Below are 6,896 nucleotides of genomic sequence, written 5' to 3'. Positions count from 1 at the left end.
AATATTAGGCTTGGTATCCAGAATGAAAACTGAAAAACTTCAGGGATATTTTAAGATATAGTTGGAAACATGGAAAATTAGAAGAAAAAAAATATTACTGAAATTCTTAAGTATGTTCAATATAAAAACTTGATTTAAATAAAAGATAATTTATGATGACACATTATAGGGAAAAAAATAGTTTTCACACAAACAGGTTAAGGGGTAGTCCAGTGCTGAAAAATGTATCCCCTATCGAAAGGGTGGGGGTCCGACTGCTGGGGCCTTGTACAGGAGATTGGGGGGGGGGGGGGGGCAGCGGTTTGATCCCCTGCGATCTGAAATGTATCCCCTATCCTTAGGATAGGGGATAAGTTTTTCAGCACTGGATATCTCCTTTAAAGGGAAACTGACAGGAAGGTCACCTGCACTAAGCTGAATATATATATATATATATATATATATATATTTATATATATATATATATTTATATAGCAACAGGAGAATACAGCAGCACACTGCTAGCACATATATATATATATATATATATATATATATATATATATATAGCAACAGGAGAATACAGCAGCACACTGCTAGCACAAAGATATAGATAAAACATGAAAAGCTATACAGCTGTAGTGCAACAAATGAAATTATGAAACAGTGAGGTGCTTAGCTTGCAAATTTGGCGGCCAAATAGCTTGGACCATCCCACCACGGTAAGGTGACCTCATTTTGGGACGGACCCTACACTATGAATATGCCTTTGTGTGAACAGTTCAGCAGGCATTGCAGGATCTGAAACATCCAAGGCACCTTATATACACCTAATAGAGGTGGGTGGGGTGCCGGAGCCAACATGGATGTAGCCACTTCCCCGTATGTGTAATACAGCCAAAGAATAAGTTGGCCAGCACTGGCCAACTTATTCTTTGGTTATATATATCTCTTATAAGGGGAGATTTATCTAAACCTGTCCAGAGGAAAAGTTGCCCCTAGCAACCAATCAGATTGCCTCTTTCATTTTTAACAAGGTCTCTGTAAAATGAAAGAAGCGATTTGATTGGTTCCTGTGGACTACTGGGCGATTTTTTTTCTCTCTCCTATGCACATGTTTTGATAAATCTCCCCCTTAGTTTGGCTGATCCTCTTTCTAACAATGTTTTGCTTACTCAAATCCATCCAGCCATTGCAGAGATATACAAATTTTGAGAAACTAGCAATGGGGATGTTCTATTGTACTTCCAACAATCCTGATGCTGCCATGTCAGTTTCCCCTTCTACAAAATTGGTTTTATTTAAGATGGATAATTGAAAATATTTTGCCATTACAATTGCATGAAAACTGAGGCATAAACATTGTTCTCCATTTTTTGGGGGCATGTTGGACCTAAAATGGTTAGTTGTTTCAGGTTCTTCCACAATACATATATAGAAAAATCTGTGCAGAATTTGTGTGCTGTGCACCACTCTTCAAATCCAGCTGCTTGGTTTTCATGATTACACAATTGTGTATAGGTGAGTTTAACCACTTCGCGACCATGACTGTTCTAGTCAGCCATGGAGCTGTTAAGGATGTATGCAGTGCGATCTACATGTTGATCAGCACATGTTGACTAATGACCATTTAGGCTTGCACCTTCCTGGGACTAAATTCCCAAAACTCGGGAACCCTACAATATAAAATGTAACTTTATTTTCTTTATTAAAAATTATAAATTGGTGAGAAATCAATTAGTGAATTAAAACCACAAGCATTGGGTCAGATTGGGGTTATTATAGATCATTCCCCTTTTTTTTATTTTTTTTTATACCGTAATTTACAGTTGGATATATATTTTATCCATTTGCCATTGATGGAATTTCCTATTGATTATATTTTTATTACACATGCTCTGTCCCAATACTGCTGTTTAAAATGGTAAACACTACACCCGTAACCGGCTTTATCAAGGGTCGGGGTGCTAATGGAGTGCTCGTGGTTTTAATTCACTAATTTTGATTTCTCATCAATTTATAATTTTTAATAAAGAATATTAAGTTACATTTTATATTGTAGGGTTCCCAAGTTTTGGAATTTAGTCCCAGGAAGGTGCAAGCCTGAATGGGAATTGGAGAAAGTGTTATAACTCCCTGGGAGACACCTTATGGGTAATTTGGATCTGTAATGACCATTTAGGTCTCGCTGTCACAGAAGACAGCAGCATTTAAATGCATGTTGCACTTAACATTGGTTGTGCAGTGGATCAGATCGCTAACCTGAGCGTCAGTCACTGCCATGGATCTTCATGGTAGTCTCAGAATCTACCAAAAGAGCACAGATTTTATGGAGCAATGAAGTACAAAATACATTAATGAAACCGCATGGTGAATGGTATAAACATAAAAACAGACCCCAGAATTGCATTTTCTTTGATAACCGAGCACAGTTCAAAAAAGGAGCCTTAAATGGGCACGGTCGTTAACCTCTTCAGGACGCAGGGCATATGGATACGCCCTGCATTCCAAGTCCTTAAGGACCGAGGGCGTATCCATACGCCCGTGGGAAATCCGGTCCCCACCGCTAGCCGGTTGGGGACCGGAGCCGGATGCCTGCTGAAATCATTCAGCAGGCACCCTGGCACATCGCCCAGGGGGGTCCTGAGACCCCCCCCCATGTCGGCGATCGGAGAAAATCGCATGTCAATTCAGACATGCGATTTTCTCCAATTCTGGGCTGATCGGGTCTCTGGTGACCCGATCACCCAGAAAATAGGGCTGATCGGAGTTTTCAGCAACAGCCCCGATCAGCCTAAAGGATAGGAGTGAGGTCGCAAACCTGCGATCTACTCCTATCCCCTGCCATTACTCAGAACAGAGTTCTGACCAATGTCAGCGCAGGACGGGGGTTGCCATGGCAACCCCCCATTCTGCCCGCCCCTGGATGTCGAGGGGCTCTGGGACGAAGATGGAGGCCGTACCTGCAGGAGAAGATGCCTGGGGACCTGGGATCTTCGCTGGAGCCTGCAGGATCCTGATCAGGTAGGGAATCGACAGTGGGGGGGGGGGGGGGATTGAAAGTGAAAGTGAATCGATCTTTACTGTGGCAACCACTAGGGGGGCCAAACTGCAACTCCCAGCATGCCCAGACAGCCAAAGGCTGTCTGGGCATGCTGGGAGTTGTAGTTTTGCAACATCTGGAGGGTCACAGTTTGGAGACCACTGTTACAGTGGTGCCCAAACATTAGCCCTCCAGATGTTGCCAAACTACAACTCTCAGCATGCCTCGACTGCCCCGGCATGCTGGGAGTTGTAGTTCTGTAACATCTGTCCCTTCAGATTTAGCAATTTTCATGACATTTTTGAAAATTGCTGCTCTACTTTGAAGCCCTCTAATTTTTTCAAAAAGCAAAAATATGTCCATTTTATGATGCGAACATAAAGTGGACATATTGTGTTTGTGAAGAAAAATAACATTTATTTGGAATATCCATTTTCTTTACAATTAGAGAGCTTCAAAGTTAGAAAAATGAAATTTGGGGATTTTTCACCAAAAAAGGATGCAATTAACGCCAAAAATTTACCACCAAAATAAAGTACAATATGTCATGAAAAAACAATCTCAATCAGAATATTCGGTTAAAGCGTTTTGGCGTTATTAATTCGTAAAGTGACGGTGGTCATAATTGCGAAAAAGGGCTCAGTCCTTAAGGTGAAAAAGGGCTGCGTCCTTAAGGGGTTAAAGCTCATTTTTGCTATTTCACTCCTTATGGTAAATAAGAAATTGTTCTAATGTACTTTGTTTAAATAAAAATGAAGTTATATTTGTGTTAAAAAAATAAAATAAAAAGCTGCCGCTAGGTGTCTCCCTTCTTGTCCAGAGTACATTTCCCCTATCTTTTGCACATACTTTGGACTCCTGCTGGCCTGGCAGAAGTCCAAAATCAAGAAATGCTGAGGGTGTGTGTGCGCACAGCCTTAGCCAATCATAGATCATCTCACACACTGAACTGCTATGGGCTGTGTATAGCAGAGTGAGGGACGAAGCTCTCCCCTGTATGGCTTCAGATGATGTCAGCCCTCACTGGAAGAGTAATCGCAGTAAGTCACCAATTAAGTATTCTAATAAGTTTAAAATGTTAATTCTTTAACCCCTTAAGGACTGAGCCATTTTTCGCAATTCTGACCACTGTCACTTTAAGCATTAATTACTCTAAGTAGCTTTTACCAATTATTCTGATTCTGAGATTGTTTTTTCGTGACATATTCTTCTTTATTTTGGTGGTAAATTTTTGTCGTTACTTGTTCCTTTCTTGGTGAAAAATCCACAAATTTCCTTAAAATTTTGAAAATTTCGCATTTTTCTAACTTTGTAACTCTCTGCTTGTAAGGAAAATTGATATTCCAAATAACTTTTATATTGATTCACAAATACAATAGGTCTACTTTATGTTGGCATACTAAAATAGACATATTTTTACTTTTAGAAAAAATAAAAAAATTAGCAGCAATTAGAGATGAGCGAATTTACAGTAAATTCGATTCTTCACGAACTTCTCGGCTCGGCAGTTGATGCCTTTTCTTCTATAAATTAGTTCAGCTTTCAGGTGCTCCCGTGGGCTGGAAAAGGTGGATACAGTCCTAGGAGACTCTTTCCTAGGATTGTATCCACCTTTTCCAGCCCACCGGAGCACCTGAAGGCTGAACAAATATATGCAGGAAAAGTCAGCAACCGCCGAGCTGAGAAGTTCGTGACGAATCGAATTTATTGTAAGTTCGCTCATCTCTAGCAGCAATTTTCAAAATTTTTATGAAAATTGCAAAATTTGAAGGCAGATGTTGCAGAACTACAACTCCCAGCATGCCTGGGCAGTCTAGGCATGCTGAGAGTTGTAGTTTGGCAACATCTTGAGGGCCACCGTTTGGGTACCACTGTAATAGTGGTCTCCAAACTGTGACCCTCCAGATGTTGAAAAACTACAACTCCCAGCATGCCCAGACATGTCTGGGCATGCTGGGAGTTGCAGTTTGGCAACCACTAGGAAGGGCAGCAGTAAATATCACTTACGGCCCCCTTCCTTTCCCTACCTGCGCCGCTGATCTCTGCAGTCTCCAGCGATGAACGGCGATCCCCACGGCAGGTTCTCCTCAGGTAACTGCCGCCTTCTTCTCCCCCCGTTCTGCCCGACATCCAGGGGTGGGCAGAGTGGGGGGTTTGCCATGGAAATTTTCTCCAATCGCTGACATGGGGGGTCTCGGGACCCTCCTCGGCGACGTGCCAGGATGCCTGCTGGATAATTTCAACAGGCATCCAGGTCCGGTCCCCAACCGGCTAGCGGCGGGCACCGGAATTTTCATGGGCGTCCCGCAGCTGTGGACGCCCGTGATCATGCATGCGGCACGTTTGTAATCGGTCCCCGGAGCTCCGGGTCTGATTACAGTCGACCGCATGGCCGGCTGCGTGTGACGTCACGCCTCTGCCCCCGTTTGACGTCACGCTCCACCCCTCAATGCAAGCCTCCCGTAGGCTTGCATTGAGGGGTGGAGCGTGACGTCACACGCCGCCGGCCCTGCGGTCGACCGTAATCAGACCCGGAGCGAACACGTTCCGGGGACTGATTACAAACGGGGTGCCGCATGCATGAACACGGGCGTCCCCAGCTGCGGGACTCCCGCGATCAGGCATCTTCTCCCCTATCCTTTGGATAGGGGATAAGATGTGTAAGCACCGGAGTACCCCTTTAAGGACTTTAAAACGGGGGCGTATGGATACGCCCGCCGTCCTTAACAGGTTCAAATAAATAAGTGTGAATATAAAGTAGACATGAAAGTATACATTTCTTTGTTGCTCTTCATTGGGGGGACACCTTACAGATGGGTATATGCTCTTGCCACTAGGAGGCACTGACACTAGGAAAAAAGTCTTCTCCTCCCTGGCAGGATATACCCGCCCACCTGCAGTGAGGTAATCAGTTTTAGCTAGTGTCAGCAGGAGGCAAGACACAGGTCTGGGAGCTCCCCAGACCTTGTCTTTCTTTTTATCTTCTTCTAGTAAGGGCTGTTTAGTTAGGTTCTTTACTCACTTTTGTTTCCTTTTTCAGGTGGGGGTTTAGGAGCATGGCACTACCTGTTCCCCCATATATCATTAGACACAACAAAATACAGCACTGTAATTTAACCTTCATAGGAATAGCTAACATGGTAACCATATCTCAATAGTGCTGTGGGTCTATGAACTAGTGCTTCAGTATAGCTCCAGAAATTAACATTGTACACTTGAAGAAGAAAGATTGAGCCATAGCTTCTGATAAAGAGTAATTTTATTGATATACTTTAAAATCACAACTGTGACTAGTGTTTAAAATCCAAAATCTATGCGAGTGAACAAATGGACAAATCCGAAAAAGAAGGTGGGACAGGTACAATAAGGTGACTGACTGCTAATGCAATATATATATATATATATATATATATATATATATATATATATATATATATATCTCCCAATGAGAGCTGTAGTGGATGCCTAGCACTAATGTCATTAGGACAAAAAAGAGGGGTATATGACCTCTAGTAAAAGTAATACCCTGCTGCCTACCATGGACCGCTGGAATAGTCACCACAAGTGCTTTGGAAAGTACTGCACTAAACAAAGCTGCCTCTTACCCATGATGGAGACCTGTCACCACCTGTCCCACCTTCTTTTCGGATTTGTCCATTTGTTTACACTCATTGATTTTGGATTTTAAACACTAGTCACAGTTGTGATTTTAAAGTATATCAATAAAATTACTCTTTTTATCAGTAGCTATGGCTCAATCATTCTTCAAGTGTATACTGTTCCCCCATATGCGGCTAAGGGGCACGGGTAATTAATGAATGCACCGTTAACCCCTTCCCGCCAGCACCTGGGGTTGTCCAGGTCCCCCTATTTT

The sequence above is a fragment of the Hyla sarda genome, chromosome 3 (genome assembly GCF_029499605.1).
Source record: "Hyla sarda isolate aHylSar1 chromosome 3, aHylSar1.hap1, whole genome shotgun sequence".
Classification (NCBI taxonomy): domain Eukaryota; kingdom Metazoa; phylum Chordata; class Amphibia; order Anura; family Hylidae; genus Hyla; species Hyla sarda.
The sequence above is the reverse complement of the archived record's forward strand: the minus strand, read 5'-3'. Positions refer to the sequence as shown.